Genomic DNA, 20,463 nt, shown 5'->3' with positions numbered 1-20,463 from the left:
CGCACGAGCGCTCCTGGAAGACCTGCAGCCCCGCCGCGAGTTCCGATCGGCTCCGCGTGAGGAGCGGGCTTCTGCGACGTCACAAGCGCGCGCCTTCGGTGACGTCACAAGGATGGGCCTTGGAGCGATGTCACAGGCGGGGGCGTTCGGCGGCGTCACGGAGGTGGGAGTGTCAGTAGCTGAGCAGTTTTCTCCTGAGAGTGGAGCCTGGTAACCGCGACCTCCCCTCCAGGTCCTGTGTGTTGCTGGCTGGAGAAGGGTAGTTGACAAACTCAGACCCAGGGCAGTGTTTATGTCGGTCAAAAATACAAAAATATGTCCAGGCGCGACCAAGGCGGGAGGATCCCTTCAGGCCACGATCAGTCTAGCAACATGGTGCGACCCTGTCTCAGTAGTCCTACCTCAGCCCCCCAGCTACTTGAACCCCAAGGTTCAAGGCTCCAATGAGCTATGGTCCCACCACAGCATTCCAGCCTGCGAGACTGAGGTAAACCCTGTGTAAAAAAGTAAAAAAAAAACCTAAGTGTGCAACAGGGAGGGAGTGCCAAATAAAACTGCGATCCCAGTACTTTGGGAGGCCGAGGCGGGAGGATGACTGGCTTGGGCTCAGGAGTTCTAGACCAGCCTGGGCAACATGAAGAAACCCCGTCTCTACAAAAGATACAAAAATTGGCCGGGGGCGGTGCTCACGTGGCCTAATTTTTGTAATTTTTGTAGCGATGGGGGTCTCGCTGTGTTGCCCAGGCCAGTTTCGAGCTCCTGGGTTCAAGCGGTCTTCTCACCTTGGCCATCAGAGTCGTCAGGATTACAGGCGTGAGGGACTGTGCCCCGCCTGGGTTAGGCTGTTTAATAACAAGAAAGTGCTCCACCAGGCTTGGTGCCTCAAGCCTGTAATCCCAGCACTTTGGGAGGCCGAGGTGGGTGGATCACCTGAGGTCAAGAGTTTGAGACCAACCTGGCCATGGTGAATCTCAGTCTCTACAAAAAGTACAAAAATTAGCCGGGTGTGGTGGCACATGCCTGTCGTCCCAGCTACTCCTTGAACCCAAAAGGCTGAGGTTACAGTGAGCCGAGATTGCACCACTGCACCCCAGCCTAGGCAACACAGCGAGACTCCAAAGTATGACACCAGCCTGGGCAATGTAGTGAAACCCTGTCTCTACAAAACAAAAAACCCAGGTGTAACTGTGTCCACCTGTGGCCCAGGCTACTTAGGAGGCTGAGGTAGGAGGACTACTTGAGGCCAGGAATGAAAGCATGTCTCTAGATAGTTAACTAGCTAGCTAGATATGTAGTTTTCGACTTTTTTCCCTAGATTTGAACATGTTTTTCTAAAGTAGCATTCAACACATCAGCATTTTACAGTGTTATTAGTTGTTAATATGATTCTGTTTTTCTGAAATCCAGTGTCCTTCACAAGCAGTTTTGTCTTTCAAAGTACATAGATAGGTCCTCAAGTGAATTTGTCTGATGTTGGCGACCTTGGTACCATTTTCTCCAGTTGACTGGAATAGGCAGTCAATAATTTCAGGTTACTGTTGGCCTGAGAAGAAGAGCCCAAAGGCAACAAGCAAATGTGCTGGTGTCCAATCACCTTCTAGAAACATTTTCACTTTCCTGTAAGGTTTCCCTTGATGAACATAGAAGTAGTGTATGTAGAACTGACCCAGTGCTGCCGTGGCAACTTCGTATATTAGGCCAAATTTACATTTCTTACCTTTGTGAGAGGCACCCTGGTAGGCTAGTGGAGTTACACACGAAGTCTGATCTCAGCTGCACTGTCCAGAGATGCAACATGGTCCAATCAAATAACATTCTCTGAGCCTGTTTCTTAAGCTGTAAAATAAGAATAACAATTATACCTGTCTAAAAAGACAGCTTATTGTATTTGAGTGGTCTTTTATTTTCTACGATGCTGTGTTTAACACGGTAATTATTTTTATTTCCATACCATATTTGTGTTTTGTTTTGCTTTTCTTTTTGTTTTGAAATGGGGTCTGTTTTTGTTTTTTTTTTTGAGATGGAGTTTTGCTGTTGTCTCCCAGGCTGGAGTGCAGTGGCAAGATCTCCGCTCACTGCAACCTCCACCTCCCAGGGTCAAGCGATTCTCCTGCCTCAGCCTCCTGAGAAGCTGGGATTACAGGTGCCCACCACCACACCCAGCTAATTTTTTTTTTTTTTTTTTTTATATATTCTTAGTAGAGAGGGGGTTACATCATGTTGCCCAGGCTTGTCTCAAACTACTGATGTCAAGTGATCCAACTGCCTCTGCTTCCCAAAGTGCTGGGATTATAGGTGTAAGCCACCACACCTGGCTTGTTTTTAAATAAGGGTTTCTTGGCCAGGTGCGGTGGCTCACGCTTGTAATCCCAGCACTTTGGGAGGCCAAGGTGGGTGGATCACCTGAGGTCGGGAGTTGAAGACCACCCTGACCAACATGGAGAAACCCTGTCTCTACTAAAACTACAAAATTAGCCGGGCATGGTGGTGCATGCCTGCTGTCCCAGCTACTTGGGAAGCTGAGACAGGAGAATTGCTTGAACCCAGGAAGTGGAGGTTGCAGTGAGCCGAGATCGCACCAGTGCACTCCAGCCTGGGCAACAAGAGCAAAAGTCCCGTCTCAAAATAAAAAAAAAAAAATTTTTTAAAATGATATTTTCAGTATTTTATAGATATGTGAGCAGCGATCTTAATAGGACGTTACCTGACACTTTGCGGGACTAGACGATGATAGAAGTAGCTGATTTGATCCAGATGTCTAATTTATTGTTTTTCTTTCTTTCTTTTTTTTTTTTTTTGGAGACAGTCTTGCTGTGTCACCCAGGCTGGAGTGCAGTGGCACGATTTTGGCTCACTGCTACCTCCACCTCCCAGGTTGAACCGATTTTTCTCCCTCAGGATCCCGAGTAGCTGGGATTACAGGCACATGCCACCAGGCCAGGCTAATTTTTGTATTTTTGATAGAGACAGCAGTTCCCCATGTTGGCCAGGCTGGTCTCAAACTCCTGACCTCAGGTGATCTACCTGCCTCGGCCTCCCAAAGTGTTGGGATTACAGGCATGAGCCACTGTGCCTGGCCCAGATGTCTCTAATTTTAACAAGAGATGTATTGCAGGATCATAGCAGATTGAGTTGCTGGTGTATCCAGAAGGAAGTAAGCATGGAACTCAGGATAGCTGTCCTGAGTAGAGTGTGTGTGCTGTGCTTGAATATCTCACTGCTCATTTATACACAGGCTTTCTTGTGACCGAGTCAACAGTATCTGTTTCATAAATAATGTAGCTTGCTTGCTTTCTTGCTTTCTTTCTCTCTTTCTCTTTTTTTTTTTTTTTTTTTTTGAGACAGGGTTTTACTCTGTTACCCAGGCTGAAGTGTAGTGGTGCAATCGCAGCTCACCGCAACTTCAGCCTCCCAGGTTCAAGCAATTCTCCTGCCTCAGCCTCCCAAGTAGCTGGGATTACATGTGCCACCACTCTTGGCTAATTTTTGTTCTCTTTTTTTTTTTTGAGATGGAGTTTCACCCTTGTTGCCCAGGCTGGAGTGCAATGGTGCGATCTTGGCTCACCGCAACCTTTGCCTTTCGGGTTCAAGTGATTCTCCTGCCTCAGCCTCCCAAGTATCTGGGTTTACAGGCATGCATCACCATGCCCAGCTAATGTTGTATTTTTAGTAGAGACAAGGTTTCTCTGTGTTGGTCAGGCTGGTCTCAAACTCCCGACCTCAGGTGATGTACCCGGCTTGGCCTCTCAAAGTGCCGGCATCACAGGTGTGAGCCACCGCTCCTGGCCTAATTTTTGTATTTTTGGTAGAGATGGGGTTTCACCATGTTGGCAAGGCTGGTCTCGAATTCCTGACCTCAAGTAATCAGCCTGCCTCGGCCTCCCAAAGTGTTGGAATTATAGGCGTGAACCACCATGCCTGGCCAGCCCTATTTCTTTAAGCCTCCACATTTTGCACTTGTTAAAAGTATTTGAACATACAATTACCCAGCTTCCCTTGTTTATGTGTGCTTGAATTTTGTACAATCTTAAATATTTTTTTCCAATCTAAGCTTTATTTTACCCCGTTTCTTCTATATTTGTATAACTTTAGGTGGCTCTCTCATTGAAAGTTTTTTCTCAAAAGCCTTAAAATAGATTATTGTTCTTGGCAGCAAGTTGAAAGCTATTTGAGGAGAAGGGGAGACTTATGATGATTCAAATGAAGCAAACTAAAAAGTAATGAAGCAAGACAGAAGAAAAAGCAGTATTCACTTGCGCACATCCCAAAAGAATAACATTTCAGATATAACTAGAAAAAAGTATGCTGAAGTTCGCAATACAGAAATAATTATTAATACTCAAAATAGCTTTAAAGCCCTGCTCAGATTTTGAATGTTGGGAATTGACCCGGAGGTGGCTGTAACCTAAGATGGTTCCTTCAGTAATGAGCATATGTTCTTTTTCAAGATGATGATGATTCTCCACCTTCTAAGAGACCAAAGACCATTGAGACACCACAGCCACCAGTCCCGTAACCTGCCAATGCTGGGCAACAGAAAGTGAGGGAGTTCAACTCTGGTAAGTTCTCAGTGAAATCCACTACCTTTTCCTTCATCTTCTGGACTCTCAGTGTGACTGATGAAAGTTACAACATTCTCTGCAGGGGGAAATGTTTTAGCATGTATTACTACATTTTAATCACATCTTTGTAAAGCCACGAGCATTTTGAAAGTCACATTACAGACATTGTTTAAACATAGTTTGTATTTGCCAAAACATAGGACACTGTGTCATCTCGTATTAATTAGTTAGTTGGCTCAAAATTAGTGCTAATGACTTAGTAATTCAATGATTTCTCTTAGCTTTAAAACCCTTTTTATTTCAGAACTATTTCACCTCTTGGTTTTCATTTTTGCTATGTGTCACTGCCTGCCAGCTGCTAATTTATTAACTCCCAGTGAATCATGTGTCCTGTGAAGGGACTGAATGAGATGTTAGTGGCAAATTATGTTGATGATTTGTATTTTGAATAGTTTGAATAAATAGAACATTAAGCTTGTATACATTTTGAAAATAGTATTTTAATATTCTACTGTCATAGTCACAATGATTGGATATATATTGAATTTATATGTACTTTAGGATATATTTTGAATCTGTATGTATATCTGTTAAGTTTTTTTTTTTTTCCTCCACGAAAATTAGACTCTGATTTATTGAGGCATCTGTTTGATGCCACATTAGGTGGCCCAGGCTCTGTGTAGGGGGTGAGGTTAAAGCAAGAAGAAGGGTGGTGAGAGGCAGGGGTGCCAGGTTTAGGTTGGAATACCTGGGGGTACTCTGAGGCTCCCCAGGTTTCCTTGGTCCTGGCCGGCTGTGCTGCTGGCCTGGGCATCTGATGAGCCTGCAAGGGTGAATCCCAAGAGGTGAGTGGTCCAGGTAGGGCAGGGACTTTCAAGTCATGCTGTTTGTTGGCTTTGAATCCAGACTCGTACACTTGGTAGCTATGAACTCTCCATGCCTCAGGGACCTGCAGAACTGAGCTCTGTCTGAGCCAGGTTCCATCCAGGCACTGCAGATCCATCCAGAGGGAAACCGCCCCAAGTTGCTCACTATTCAGTGCCTTCTCAAGCAGACCCTTGTCTCCTTCTAGGCCCTCACAATCCAGTGGAGGAGACGAAACCCATCTGCCTCTGTCCGTCTGGGCGCACCTCATGCCGGTGCATCTGTGGACATGGGCCATGCTCCTGGGCTTCCGAAGTTGGAGAAAGCTGCCAGGCTCAGGTGGGTACCTCAGAGCAGCTGCTGCCCTCTGGACACAGTGACAAAAGAACCCTGTGGGTCTGGAGCCCTGGTCTGGGGCATTGGGCATTGGGCAAGGCTCTTGCACTTCTCTGAGCCCATTTCCCCATCTGGATAGTGTGCTGATTCTATCTCCCTGTGGGCACTGAGGGCTCAGTGTTGGAGAGTCAGCATCTGGGGTTTGGGCTGTAATTCCCCTTCAGCCCCATAGCTGGGGGGAGCCAGGGACTTTATCGGGATTAACCTAGGTGTCATTCTAGCTTCCTGCCCCTGGCTTGGGTTCAGCATCTGAAGTAGTCTAGGCGGCAGGTGGTCCTGGTGGGGGTTGGGGCTTTTCCCCATTCTGAGGTCACACCCAGAGCCAGAAATATTGGTGCCTGCTCTGGGCAAAGGTGGCAGCCTGTGCGACAAGAGCGAAACTCCGTCTCAAAAAAAAAAAACAACAAAAAACCTTCCACCGTTTCAAGGGGCTCACATCTCCCTAAGGGCCCGGTAGTTGGCCTGATCTGGCCTGCAGTTGGTCCCCAGGGTGCAGGTAACACCCCACCTTACCTGGCTTCTTTCTGCCAGGGCCAATCTTCAGACCTCAGGACTTTCCAGCCTATCCCACCTCCCTCTCTGGCCAGCCTTGAGCCCTTGTGGGTCCAGCACATTTTCCAGGCTGTCTCCTGGTTGTCCTTCTGCCTCAAGGTCTGGATCATGCTGCTCCCCCTCCCATTCACCAAGACTCACAAGGACCACTCCACACCCAGCTCAGCCCCATCCCCTTGGATAGTCCTTTCTCTTTCCTCAGGTGGCCAGGTGCATATCTTGGTGTCAGGACCTTCACTGCACCTGGGAATGCCTACTGGTCACCTCGGTGACAGGACCAAGGCATTTACTTGATATGACTACCCTGGTTCACTGTCTACATGGCCAGGGAAGAAGTCAGTAATAGGCTTTTGACTTGCTGAAAGGATCAGTTCTCCTGGCCCCATGGTCTAGGGATGGAGGATGCTGCAGGAGATGCACCCCTCACTTCCCAGCTGAGGACTGTGGGTCATCTCAGGGCAATTTCACAGTCCCCACGTGCCCCACCCCCTCAGCTCTGCGAATACCAAGCAGTGCAGCCTGCCTAGGGGACAGTGGGCTCAGGGGTGCCCAGGTAGTCCCCAGAATGCCCTTGGCAGGCCCCTCACCTAGGTGCTCCCACAGCTCTGTAGCAAGAGTTCTAACCTTTTTTGACTGTGGAACCTGCTGAGAATAAGCTGTGGACTGTTTTCCAGAAAAGCATGTACATGCTCTCCATGCAAAACCTTGCATTGCGGCCAAGCGCAGTGGCTCACGCCTGTAATCCCAGAACTTTGGGAGGCCGAGCCGGTCGGATCACCTGAGGTCAGGAGTTCGAGACCAGCGTGCCCAACATGGTGAAACCCCATCTCTACTAAAAATGCAAAAAATTAGGCGTGGTGGCAGCCACCTTACTGGTGGCCTTACACCTTACAGCCTACTCTGGAGGCTAAGGCAGGAGATTCACTTGAACCCGGGAGGCAGAGGTTGCAGTGAGGTGAGATTGCACCACTGCACTCCAGCCTTGGTGACAAGAGCGAAACTCCATCTCCAAAAAAAAAAACCCTTGCATCCTTTCAGGGGGCTCACACTTCCCTAAGGGCCCGGTAGTTGAACCCCTTGGACCTGAGGGTGAGAAACCTTGCTTCAGTTCTTCCCTGGGTGATCAGCCCAGGGTAAAGAAGGAGAAGCCAAAAAGGAGGACCCATGAGAAGGGCCCCCTCCAGGAGTTTGAGGCCCACTCCCTCCTCCCCTGCCTGTCCTCTGTCCAGGTCTCCTCCCTGCTGTGCCCCACTCCTGGGGCCATAACCATTTGGAGCTGTGTTTTTCTACAGGCTCCTGGGCACAAAGTGGGCAGGCTCACCTGGAGGGGATCAGAGTAACATGGCAGGAAATGAGGGGGAAAGCTGCCCTGGAACCGCGCCTCTCTTCCCTCTCATGTCACTGGGGTGCACTCCTCCCTCACCTCACTGAGGCAGCCACATGGGTTCCATGTGAGTGCTGTCCTGCTTCCTCTGCTGCCTCTTTTTTTCCTTAGGGCTATCATAAAACTTTCTCTTTCCCAGCTCTGCCAATCTGGTGGGACATTGGGCTTCCCTCTCACAGAGTCCTGGGGACAGGCCCATCCTGTATCATACCTGCAGAGAGATCCTGTTTTTCTCCAGGGCCTGGGGAGCAGCCAGGTTCCATGAGTGAAACGCAGATCTGAACCATACCAAGCTGGGGTTGGGGTCCACACTCCTCTACTAAGAAGGAGCTAGGGATTCCAGCTAGGTGAGAGGGAGAGTGGGCAGAGCCAGACCAGACCAGGACTGATCCCCTGGAAAAAGCCTGCCTTGGCGAGTGCTGGGTGCGGTGGCTCACTCCTGTAATCCCAGCAGTTTGGGAGGCTGAGACAGGTGGATCACTTGAGGTAAGGCGTTCAAGTCTAGCCTGGGCAACATGGCAAAACCCCATCTCTACTAAAAATATAAAAATTAGCAAGGCATACTATGTTCCTGTAATCCCAGCTACTCAAGAGGCTGAGGCAGGAGAATTGCTTAAACTGGGGAGGCAGAGGTCGAAGTGAGCTGAGATTGTGCCACTGCACTCCAGTCTGGGAGACAGAGTGAAACTGTGTCTCAAACAAAAACAAAAACAAAAACAAAAAACACCATAATATGGCTTTGGCAGAGAGCCTGGCCCGGCAGTGCCTTCCCTTGGGTTTCTCCTGGGTAGTCCTCTGCCACGAGGAGGTGCTTCCTTTTGCCTGTCCATGGCCCACAGCAATGGAATGTCTGCTTCCGAGGGTTGGGTGGGGGACTGCTGGCAGAACTGGAAACCTTCTTCAGGTGGGTTTTTTGGTTTGTTTTGTTTTTGTTTTCAAGATGGAGCCTTGGTCTGTCACCCAGGCGGGAGTGCAGTGGTGCAATCTCAGTTCATTGCAGCCTCCACGCCCCCATCAGGGTGCAAACAATTCTCTTGTCTCAGCCTTCTGAGTAGCTGAGATTACAGGTATGTGCCACTGTGCCCGGCTAATTTTTGTATTTTTTGTAGAGACGGCATTTCACCACGTTGGCCAGGCTGGTCTCGAACTCCTGACCTCAAGTGATCTGCCCTCCTCAGCCTCCCAAAGTGTTGGGATTACAGACATGAGCCACTGAGCCCAGCCCCTTCAGATGGGTTTTAAGGCTTCACTACAATACTAGTTTCCCGTGGCTGCTGCAACAAATTACCACACAGTGACTTAAAACAACACGAATGTATTCCCTTACAGTTCTGAAGACCAGAATTCTAAAGTAAGTCCCACTGAAGCAAGGTGGGAGCAGGGTTGTTGCCTTCCGAGGCTCTGCAGGAGAATCTGTCTCCTGGCCCTGGAGGCGGCCTGCACTTCTCAGCTTGTGCTGCATGTCCTGAATGACTGGAGTTTCCTGCTTCCGTCACTACACCTCCCACCCTCTCCATCACCTTCTCTGCTCTTATAAGGATCCGGGTGAGTACATTAACCCCGCCAGTACAAGCCAGCCAAAGACCCTTAACTTCATTATATCTGCAAAGCCCCTTTTGCCATACAAGGTCATGTTCACCAGTTTCCGGGGTTAGGATATGGGCATCTTGGGGGCATCAGCCTGCTACAGCTAGGCTGCAAAACTGTTACACCCTCCTGGTGTTGCAAAGATTGAGAGAAAAAGGGTTGGCATTTTTTGCTTAGGGGTCCCTCTTAAACTTGTACCTTTAAGGTCTGGGGTCCCTTTTAACCTTGTTTTTGTTTTTGTTTTTTCTTTTTTGAGGTGGAGTGTTGCTCTGTCGTCCAGGCTGGCAGTGGCATGGTCTTGGCTCACTGCAACGTCTGCTTCCTGGGTTCAAGTGATTCTCCTGCCTCAGCCTCCTGAGTAGATGGGACTATAGGCACCCACCACCATGCCTGGCTGTTTTGTATTTTTGGTAGAGATAGGTGGGGGTGGGGAGGGGGGTTTTGGCTATGTTACCCTGAGCTCAAAGAGATCCGCCTGCCTCTGCTGCTGAAGTGCTAGGATTACAGGCCTGCACCACCACACCCGGCTGCTGTAAAGACTTATTTCCACACAGCTGAGACAAGTTTTAGGAAGTTTGCTAAAAGACCCCTGGAGACCTCCTCTTTGTGGCCTCCCTGTTACCGTGTTTAATTTGATTGAACTTTTCTGCCCTCTTGCTTTTCAACTTCTCTAATAGTCTCTCATTAAACTAATTAAGAACCACCAGAAAAGGGAAAAATTTTTTTCAAAGCAGTAAAATGATGTGGACTGTTAGAATGTAAAATATATGAAATAAGTTCTTACATGTTAGTGCTGCTCTGACATAGGGACATATTATTGAGAATCAGCTTTTGCTCAGTTTTCAGAGAAATGGAATAATCGTATTGCTGATCTACATAAGCAAGTTGAAGAATTGTCTGAAAGAAAATATGGTATGTCTAAACTGGAAAAGTCCTGTAATCCTGTGTTCATGAGCATTTACACAGTGGAGTTACTCTTCATCATGGGGGTACCGTGGACAGGCCCAGGGCTGCCGGTGAGTCATGCCTCCTTACACGTTTCTCCTTGTCAGGTGCTTTGTAGTGTCTAAATATTGGAAACATTCTCTGTTTCTAAATTGCTACAAAGCTAAGGAAAAGTTGTGTTTCTTTAATTATTAGAATTTTTTTAAACTTTCAGCATGGAGATTGGGAATTTATTTACATATGTATTGCAAAGCCCTTCATCTTAGGGATTTCATTGAATTATTATTATTATTATTTTTTGAGACAGAGCCTCACTGTGTCGCCCAGGCTGGAGTACAGTGGTGTGATCTCTGCTCACTGCAACCTCTGCCTCCCGGGTTCAAGCAGTTCTCTGCCTCAGCCTCCTGAGCAGCTGGGATTACAGGCGCCAGCCACCACGCCTGGCTGATTTTTGTATTTTTAATAGAGATGGTATCATGATCTTGGCCAGGCTGGTCTTGAACTCCTGACCTACTGATCCACCTGCCTCAGCCTCCCAAAGTGCTGGGATTACAGGTGTGAGCCACCATGCCTGGCCAAATGTTATTTTTTAAAATGAATTGTTTCTCTTAGTCTGCTTCATTAAATTTGGTATTCATCCAGGTGTGGTGGCTCACGCCTGTAATCCCAGCACTTTGGGAGGTCGAGACAGGCAGATACTTGAGGTCGGGAGTTCAAGACCAGCCTGACCAACATGGAGAAACCCCGTCTCTACTAAAAATACAAAATTATATGGGCGTGGTGGCACATGTCTGTAATCCCAGCTACTCGGGAGGCTGAGGCAGGAGGATCGCTTGAACCCGTGAGGCAGAGGTTGTGGTGAGCCGAGATTGCACCATTGCACTCTAGCTTGGGCAAAAGGAGCAAAACTCCATCTCAAAATAAATAAATAAATAAATAAAAATTCAGTACTCACCAAGGTGCCCCTATTGTCTCTACTTTTATCTTGATGCATCACTGAGTTGACATTAGATTTCAAATTCGTCATTGCACTTATACTATTCTATCCTGAAGCCACCTTTATATAATGATGAAAGAAATTAGCAATTTGTTATTATCCTCTGTCTGTTGGTATATATCAAGTGCTTACCTAAAAAGAGCAATAACCAAAGTGCTTACCTAAAAAGAGCAATAACCAGTGGAAAACATCATGTGTTTTACTGTTTTTATTTGGATGACTACTTGTAACCTACTAGCAAACTATAAAATTGTATGAGATGCAGAATTTTGACTGAATTGCCTTAAGTGAACGTTTAATCATGATAAATCATATTGATGGTATTTATGTTAATATACTTAAGTGAACACTTTTTCTTCATCATGAATAATATAACGTACTCCTCAATGAAAATCTAGAATTAAATTTGCTAGTGAATTCAGTAACATTTCCGTAATATTTTTAGTTATGTGCTTAAGGTTCTCTTAGTGTTTCTCCCACTTTTTAATAGCTTGTGCCTTTTTTGCGTTTGTTTTTTTTTGGTTCATTTTAAAGTAAAAATCTCACAACATGTGATATCTGGAACCAGTGTAACGGTCTCACCTGGTGGTAAGACCGTAGGCTCTGGGGACACAGGCTGGCCATGTCTCTTCTCCTGTCTGAGCTTTAGTGTCCTCTTTTGTGGTCATGAGAACTGAAGATCTATCCTGAAGATTTGATAAGACACTAAAGTGCTTCATATAATACCAGGCATATACATGCACAGTAAATGCTTCCTCCTTACATTTTTATTGATTGATTGATTGAGACAGAATCTTGCTGTTTCACCCAGGCTGGAATGCAGTGGTGTGATCGTGGTTTCTGCAACATCTGCCTCCTGGGTTCAGGCAATTCTCTTGTCTCAGCCTCCTGAGTAGCTGGGCTTACAGGTGCCTGCCACCATGCCTGGTTAATGTTTGTATTTTTAGTAGAGACAGGATTTCGCCATGTTGGGCAGGCTGGCCTCGAACTCCTGACCTCGTGATCTGCCTGCCTCAGCCTTCCAAAGTGCTGGGATTAAAGGCATCAGCCGCCGTGTCCAGCCTGTCTTTTCTTATCACAACCACCCTTGGTGATGAAATGTTAAATAAGTACTAGTGGATATTATTTTGCTTAATGTTGCCTAGTGAATATTAAGTATTCTTACCTTTCAGAAATGAACTTACGAATTCAACAGGTGAAGATTTACAGTTTGATTAAACAGCTTCAGGAGGTAGGTCTTCAATCTTAAGTCAGATTAGAAGATTATGTGAAATAATTATTTAAGGTTTAACATTGAATTCTTTTAATGGTACCCTCCACATGAAATAATATGCCTCTAAGTATTAATTATGTGCCAGGACAAGAGAATTCGTGTTGTCAAAATTCTCATACTCTCTAGGACAGTGAACTCATTTTCTTTTTATTAACCCATTACAAATACATGTAAATATTGCATTTACGGGTAGACAGAACTGGAAGAACAGTATTTGTCCTACTTTTGAGATGCAAGATTTATCTGGCGTAATGCATTGAACAGATTATTATTGAAGTCTACACCGGTCAACTGAACAAGCATTTGTCATATGTCCATGATACGTAGGACAGAAGGTTTTCTTTTAGAGTGTAGAGCCATGCATATTATCTTTTAATTAGATTTAGTTAGATAGGTTTTTAAAGAAATAGAAGTATAATTGATTTTCTTGTTTTGGCTCTGGAGTGGGGACGATACAGAATGGAATGACACTGTTTAGATTTGCTAAAATGGAAGGATAGCCAGTGAGATCATATCCCATCTCCCTGGACCTTTGGCTTTTACAGGTTGAGCTATAAGAAGAATTAGAAAAATGGATATCATTTAAACACAGTATGTAGAAAAGAATAATTTCTACATATTGTGAATAATTGCACCTGCTAGCGGTTCTTTTTTTTTTTTTTTTTTTAAGATGGAGTTTTGTTTTGTTGCCCTTGCAGTGCAGTAGTGTGTTCTCAGCTCATGGCAAGCTTTACCTTCTGGGTTTAAGCAATTCTACCTGCCTCAGCCTCCCAAGTAGCTGGGATTACAGGCACCTGCCACCATGCCTTCCTAATTTTTGTAATCATAGTAGAGTTGAGGTTTCACCATGTTGGCCAGGCTGGTCTTGAACTCCTGACCTCATGTGATTTATCCACATTGGCCTCACAAAGCGCTGGGATTACAGGCATGAGCCACTGGGCTTGGCCATAATTTTTTTAATAATGTTGTTTTATTTTAGGAAAGTAAATACAATGAGTAGGACTTAGCTCCAGTTTTCTCTTACTGTTTTTTGTTTGTCTGTTTTGTTTTGTTTTGAGATAGAGTTTAGCTCTTGTTGCCTGGGCTGGAGTGCAATTCCGTGATCTTGGCTCACTGCAGCCTCCGCCTCCCGGGTTTAAGCGATTCTCCTTCTTCAGCCTCCTGAGTAGCTGGGATTACAGGCGCCCTCCCCAATGTCTGGCTACTTTTTGTATTTTTACTAGAGATGGGGTTTCACTGTTGGCCAGGCTGGTCTCGAACTCCTGACCTCAGGTGATTCACCCGCCTTGGCCTCTCAAACTGCTGGGATTACGGGTGTGAGTCACGACAACCGGCTTTAATGGGATATTTCGCTACAGACTTTGATAAACAGAATATTAGCATTTTTGCTGTTGTTTTTATTTCAGTCATTATTTAAGGTTTAACATTGAATTCTTTTAATGGTACCCTCCACATGAAATAATATGCCTCTAAATATTAATTATGTGCCAGGACAAGAGAATTCATGTTGTCAAAATTATCATACTCTCTAGAACAATGAACTCATTTTCTTTTTATTAACCCATTACGAATACATGTAAATATTGCATTTACGGGTAGACAGAACTGGAAGAACAGTATTTGTCCTACTTTTGAGATGCAAGATTTATCTGGCATAATGCATTGAACAGAGTATAATTGTTCAATGTTTTGAACAATAATATTTTTATTTTATTGCTATTTTTCTTTAGACTCAATTATATTAACAGAAGTAAAGATAAAAGTATAAAAGTTAAAGACCAATACAGATTTAATAGTTATTCTATTCTACATATTGTGTTTAAATGATATCCCTTTTTCTTTTTGTCCTTATAACTCAAGCTGTAAAAGCCAAAGGTCCAGTGATGATCCCATACCCTTTTTTCCAGTGTCATGTTGAAGATCTTTATGTAGAAGGCCGTTCCAAAGGAACTTTTTTTTTGTGGTGGGGGATGGGGTTTTCATTCTTCTTGCTGAGGCGGGAGTGCAATGGCGTGATCCTGGCTCACTGCAACCTCTGCCTCTTGGGTTCGTGTGATTCTCCTACCTCAGCCTCCCGAGTAGGTGGGATTACAGGCGCCCAACATCATGCCAGCCTGATTTTTGTATTTTTAGTAGAGGCGGGGTTTCAGCATGTTGGCCAAGCTGGTCTTGAACTCCTGACCTCAGATGATCCTCCTGCCTCAGCCTCCCAAAGTGCTGGGATTACAGATGTGAACCACTATGCCCTGCCAGGAATTTTTTGTAAGAAGACTGTCTACTAATGGAATTCCTGGCCTGGAGAGGATATTGCTGTCAAAGGAATGGATTCATTTTTTTATTAAAAGTTAAGACTCTTGGATTCTTATTGGACTCTCCTCTCTGTTCTGAGTAATAAATTTTTTTTTATTGTTGACAAATATTTATTCACCACCAGGGTTATATTTAATTAAGTCTGAGTTATTTTATGGTTTTGTTTTTTTTTTTTTTGAGATGGAGTTTTGCTGTCCTTGCCCAGGCTGAAATGCAATGGTGCGATCTCGATTCCATGCAATGTCTGCCTCCTGGGTTCAAGCGATTCTCCTGCCTCAGCCTCCCGAGGAGCTGGCATTACAGGCATGTGCCACTATGCCTGTCTAATTTTGTATTTTTAGTAGAGTTGGGGTTTGTCTATGTTTGTCAGACTGGTCTTGAACTCCCGACCTCGGGTGATCTGCCTGCCTCAGCCTCCCAAAGTGCTGGGATTACAGGCGTGAGCCACTGCACCGGGCCTATTTTAGGTATTTTTATCTTCCACTTTTTAATTTATCTGGGTCCAACATTGAGTAAGTCATGCCAGTGTTAGCTTTTAAAACGTGAAGACTGCCCTCACCTGACTGGCACGCAATTGACATTTTCTTTCACAGTTTTCTGCTACTTTTGCTAAAGAAAATAGTATCCATGTCTTGTTTTTAAGCCTGAGATTTTAAAGCCTATGTGGGAATAAATGATTTTTATAGATGTGTAGAGAAAGATAGTCTTGAATGCAATGTGATATTAAAGGATCCCATTTAAGATTATTGTAATATGTTTCAAAGACCTGTGGGTTGCAAAGTTACCAGTTTATTTGTGAGGACACATCCTCCACGAAGTACCTGATGAGACCATTTGCAATTATTATTTTGTTTGGTTAATGTATAGAAACCTCAAAAGAAGATTTAGCTGTGCTCAAGCATCCCGATTGTCTTGTCTTTTCTTAATTAATTAATTAATTAATTATTTTTTTCCCTCCTGAGATGGAGACTTGGTCTTTCACTTAGGCTTAGAGTACAGTGGCATGATGTTGGCTCCCTGCAATCTCTGCCTCCTGGGTTCAGGCAATTCTCCTGCCTCAGCCTCCTGAGTATCTAGGATTACAGGCATCTGCCATCGCACTTGGCTAATTTTTGTATTTTTAGTAGAGACGGGGGTTTCACCATGTTGGTCAGGCTAGTCTCGAACTCCTGACCTCAAGATCTGCCTACCTCGGCCTCCCAAAGTGCTGGGATTACAGGTGTGAGCCACGGTGCCCAGTCTGTCTTTTCTTTTCACACCCACCCTTGGTGATGAAATGTTAAATATGTGCTAGTGGATATTACTTTGCTGAATATTGCCTAGTGAATATTAAGTATTTATTCTTACCTTTCAGAGATGAACTTATGAATTCAACAGGTGAAGATTTACAACTTGACAAATCAGCTTTGTGAGGTAGGTCTTCAGTCTTTAGTCAGGTTAGAAGATTATGTGAAGTAACGTTTAACATTAATTTCTTTTAATGGTAGCTTTCACATGAAATAATATGCCTCTAAGTATTAATTATGTGCCAGGACAGGAGAATTCATGTTTTCAAAATTCTCATACTCTCTAGAACAAACTCATTTTCTTTTTATTAACCCATTTTTAAATATGTGTAAATACTACATTTTGGGTAGACAAAACTGAAAGAACAGTATTTGTCCTATTTTTGAGATGTAAGATTAATGTGGCGTAATGCATCGAACAGGTTATTATTGAAGTCTACACCAGTCAGCTGAACAAGCATTCATCGAATGTCCATGATACTCAGGACATAAGAAGTTTTTTTTACTAGTATGGAGCCGTGCATATTATCTTTTAATTAGATGATTTAGTTAGATATGTTTTTAAAGAAATAGAAATATAATTGATTTTCTTGTTTTGGCTCTGGAGTGGAGTGGGGACGAAACAGAATGGAATCACACTGTTTGCAATTACTAAAATGGAAGAAGGATTGCAGCAAGATCATATCCCTAGTCTCCCCATAGCAAATGTCATGTGCTAGCTGTTTTGTGTGTGTGTGTGTGTGTGTGTGTTTTTTTTTTTTAAGATGGAGTTTTGTTCTGTCACCCATGCTGGAGTGCAGTGGTGTGATCTCAGCTCATGGCAAGCTCACCTCCTGGGTCCAAGCAATTCTCCCTGCCTTAGCCTCCTGAGTAGCTGGGATTACAGGCCCCTGCCACCACGCCTGCCTAATTTTTGTATTTGTAGTAGCGTTGGGGTTTCACCATGTTGACCAGGCTGGCCTCGAACTCCTGACCTCAGGAGATTCACCGGCCTCAGCCTCCCAAAGTGCTGGGATTATGGGTGTAAGTCACTGCACTTGGATTTAATGGGATATTTCACTGCAGACTTTGATAAACAGAATATTAGCATTTATGGTGTTCTTTTTATTTTACTCATACTATTTTTCTTTGGACTCAATTACAATAACAGAATTAAAGATCAAAGTATAAAAGTTAAAGACCAATACAGATTTAATAATTATTCTTTTCTACATATTGTGTTTAAATGACATCCTTTTTTCTTTTTGTTCTTACAGCTCCAACTGTAAAAGCCAACGGTCCGGGGATGATCCCATACTGTTTTTTCCAGTCTCATGTTGAAGATTTTTATGTAGAAGTTCTTCCCAAAGGAATGTTTTTTTTTTTTTTTGAGACAGAGTTTTCACTCTTGTCGCCCAGGCTGGAGTGCAATGGCGTGACCTTGGCTCACTGCAACCTCTGCCTCCTGGGTTCAAGTGACTCTTCTGCCTTAGCCTCCCGAGTTGCTGGGATTACAGGTGCCCAGCACCATGCCAGGCTAATTTTTGTATTTTTAGTGGAGATGGGGTTTCGCCATGTTGGCCAGGCCGGTCTCGAACTCCTGACCTCAGGTGATCTTCCTGCCTCAGCCTCCCAAAGTGCTGGGATTAGAGGCATGAACCCATGCCCGGCCAGAAATGTTTTTTTTAAGAAGGCTGTCTACTAGTGGAGTTCCTGGCCTGAGAGGATATTACTTTCCAAGGAAAGGATTTCTTTCATTATTTAAGGGTAAGATTCCTGGATTCTTACTGGACTCTTAATCTCTGTTCTGAGTAATCCATCTTTTTTATTGTTGACCAATAGTCATTTACCACTAGGGTTGTATTTAATGAAATCTGAGTTATTTTATGGCTTTTTTTTTTTCTTTTGAGACCGAGTTTTGCTCTCATTGCCCTGGCTTGAGGGCAATGGTGTGGTCTCAGGTCATCACATTCTCTGCCTTCTGGGTTCAAGCTGTTCTCCTGCTCGGCCTCCTGAGTAGCTGGGTTTACAGGCATGCGCCACCATGCCCAGCTAATTGTTTGTATTTTTAGTAGAGATGGTGTTTCACCAGGTTGACCAGGCTGGTCTCGAACTCCTGACCTTGGGTGATCCACCCGCCTCGTCCTCCCAAAGTGCTAGGATTACGGCACTTTAATCCTAGCACCGTGCCCAGCCTGGGCCTGCTTCTTTCATTCTCTTTTTCTTTTTTTTTTCATTAGCAGTTTAAAATTGGTGACTTATTCAGACACAAGCAAAAGAATATTAGCTTAGCTTTGGAAATAGGTGTGAGCCCATGTATGATTTTCCTAGTTTCTCCTCCCCCTTCGCTTTTTGCTCTCTTGTTAGAATGTTAATTGTTTTCTCTCTTTCAATCTTTTTTCCCCATTTCTTTTTTTTTTTTTTTTTTTTTTGAGACGGAGTCTCGCTCTGTCACCCAGGCTGGAGTGCAGTGGCCGGATCTCAGCTCACTGCAAGCTCCACCTCCCGGATTTACGCCATTCTCCTGCCTCAGCCTCCCGAGTAGCTGGGACTACAGGTGCCTGCCACCTCGCCCGGCTAAGTTTTTGTATTTTTAGTAGAGATGGGGTTTCACTGTGTTAGCCAGGATGGTCTCGATCTCCTGACCTCGTGATCCGCCCGTCTCGGCCTCCCAAAGTGCTGGGATTACAGGCTTGAGCCACCGCGCCCGGCTTCCCCATTTCTTTGGCAGACATTTTTATTTGTCTTGGAAGAGTAGGCGAAGAGCTGTTTTTAGGACTCTTTGAAAGGGTACAATATGGATGACAGTCTTGGCTAATGGTAACCAGATCCAGGGAGCCGGGGTCAGTGTGAGCTGGAATCAGTTCAAATTAGCAAAGCACTGGTACTCAGTGGCAGGAATACAAGTGACCACAAATTGTTCAACACATCTGGAAAGGGATACTGACATCATCCTCAGAATCTGTGGGGAATACACATAGTCCGTAAGACGCATTCCTCTTTGACCCTATAAAGATTCTTTGAAGAATAATACCCTTAGCAATTTTCTAGCCGGCTTGCCTGCTTATTTATCTTTGAGGACAACATGCCTCGTGGAGCTCCACAGGCCCCAGAGGATTCTGCATTTGAAAGTGCTGAAGCTGAGAGACTGGGTCTTGGTGGACCCCAAGAGGTCTGCTTTTCCTCTACTCATTGTTCCTTTTTTTTCCCGGCAACTGGCATTGCTGTTTAAATGGGTTGTTCTTTGCCGTTTAAGTTGTTTGGTAGTGGTGTGTCAGGATTTGGGTTTTCTGAATACTTTCCCAGCTGGTGACTTGAGTGGTGGTTGGGGAGGAGCTGTTTTAGGGCTGTTCTGGAGCTATTGAGTTAGGTGTATGGATACTCACAGCTCGTCTGTTGAGGAGAATGCTGTTCTCATTGTGCTGCCTTTGGTGGTGCTGTGTGTGGCCCTTTAGATGTGGGTGCAGGTGAGTTGGGGCAGTTAATGAGATCTTTTTTTTTTAGGTGCTTTTGATAAAGTAGCCTGCACTACAGGATTCATTGTGACTTTTTTCCTTAACCTGCGCGTATTTCTCTGCTAGCCTTTGCTCTCTTTCTCATGCCTTTGATTTTCCCAGCACCTCTTGGTTGAATTTACATAAGTGCTCTGCTGTGGTTTAAGTGTGTCCCCCAAAGTTTATGTGCTGGAAACTCAATCCTCAATGCAACAGTTGGGATGTGGGGCCTAATAAGAGAGCCCTCATGAATGAGTTAATGTTGTTATTATGGTAATAGATAAGTAATCACAGAGTGGTCTTATTATAAAAGAGAGTTCAGCCCCTTTTGCCCTCTTGCTGTCTTGCACTCTGTTGTCCTTCTGCCTTCTGTCGTGGGATGATGCAGCAAGAAGATCCCTACTAGATGCAGGCCCCTCAACCTTGGATTTCATAGCATCCAGAACTACAAGAAATAAAGTTTCTTCCTTTCCCCTTTTCCTTTCCTTTCCTTTCTGTTCTGTTGTGTTCCGTTCCATTCCATTCCTTTCCATTCCCGTCGCTTCCCTTCCCTTCCCTTCCCTTCCCTGTTCTTCCGTTCTCTTCCCTTCCCCTCCCTTCCTCTCTCTCCCCCTCCCACCTTCCTTCCCTTCCTCCTTCCCTCTTTCCCTTCCTTCTCTTCCTTCCCTTCCCTTCCTAACCTTCCTCCCCTTCCTCCTTCCCGCCTTCCCTTTTTCCCTCCTTCCCTCCCTTCCTTCCCTTCCCTTCCCTTCCCTTCCCTCCCTCCCTCCCTCCCTCCCTTCCTTCCTTCCTTTTTTCCTTCTCATAAATTATGCAGTCTGTGGCATTCTTTTA

General features: G+C 45.0%; 1 long non-coding RNA gene across 1 annotated transcript; it reads left to right on the top strand.

Annotated features, from left to right (window-relative positions):
* Window positions 1–62: 62 nt before the first annotated feature.
* On the top strand, window positions 63–19,088 carry LOC139362877 (uncharacterized). The gene is made up of 8 exons (XR_011622393.1): window positions 63–487; window positions 4,449–4,559; window positions 5,635–5,765; window positions 9,088–9,303; window positions 10,185–10,361; window positions 12,460–12,518; window positions 16,225–16,283; window positions 17,413–19,088. It is a non-coding gene; the product is annotated as an uncharacterized lncRNA (long non-coding RNA).
* Window positions 19,089–20,463: the final 1,375 nt, after the last annotated feature.

The sequence above is a fragment of the Macaca nemestrina genome, chromosome 4 (genome assembly GCF_043159975.1).
Source record: "Macaca nemestrina isolate mMacNem1 chromosome 4, mMacNem.hap1, whole genome shotgun sequence".
NCBI lineage: Eukaryota > Metazoa > Chordata > Mammalia > Primates > Cercopithecidae > Macaca > Macaca nemestrina.
This window is presented reverse-complemented; position numbering and strand designations above follow the sequence as displayed.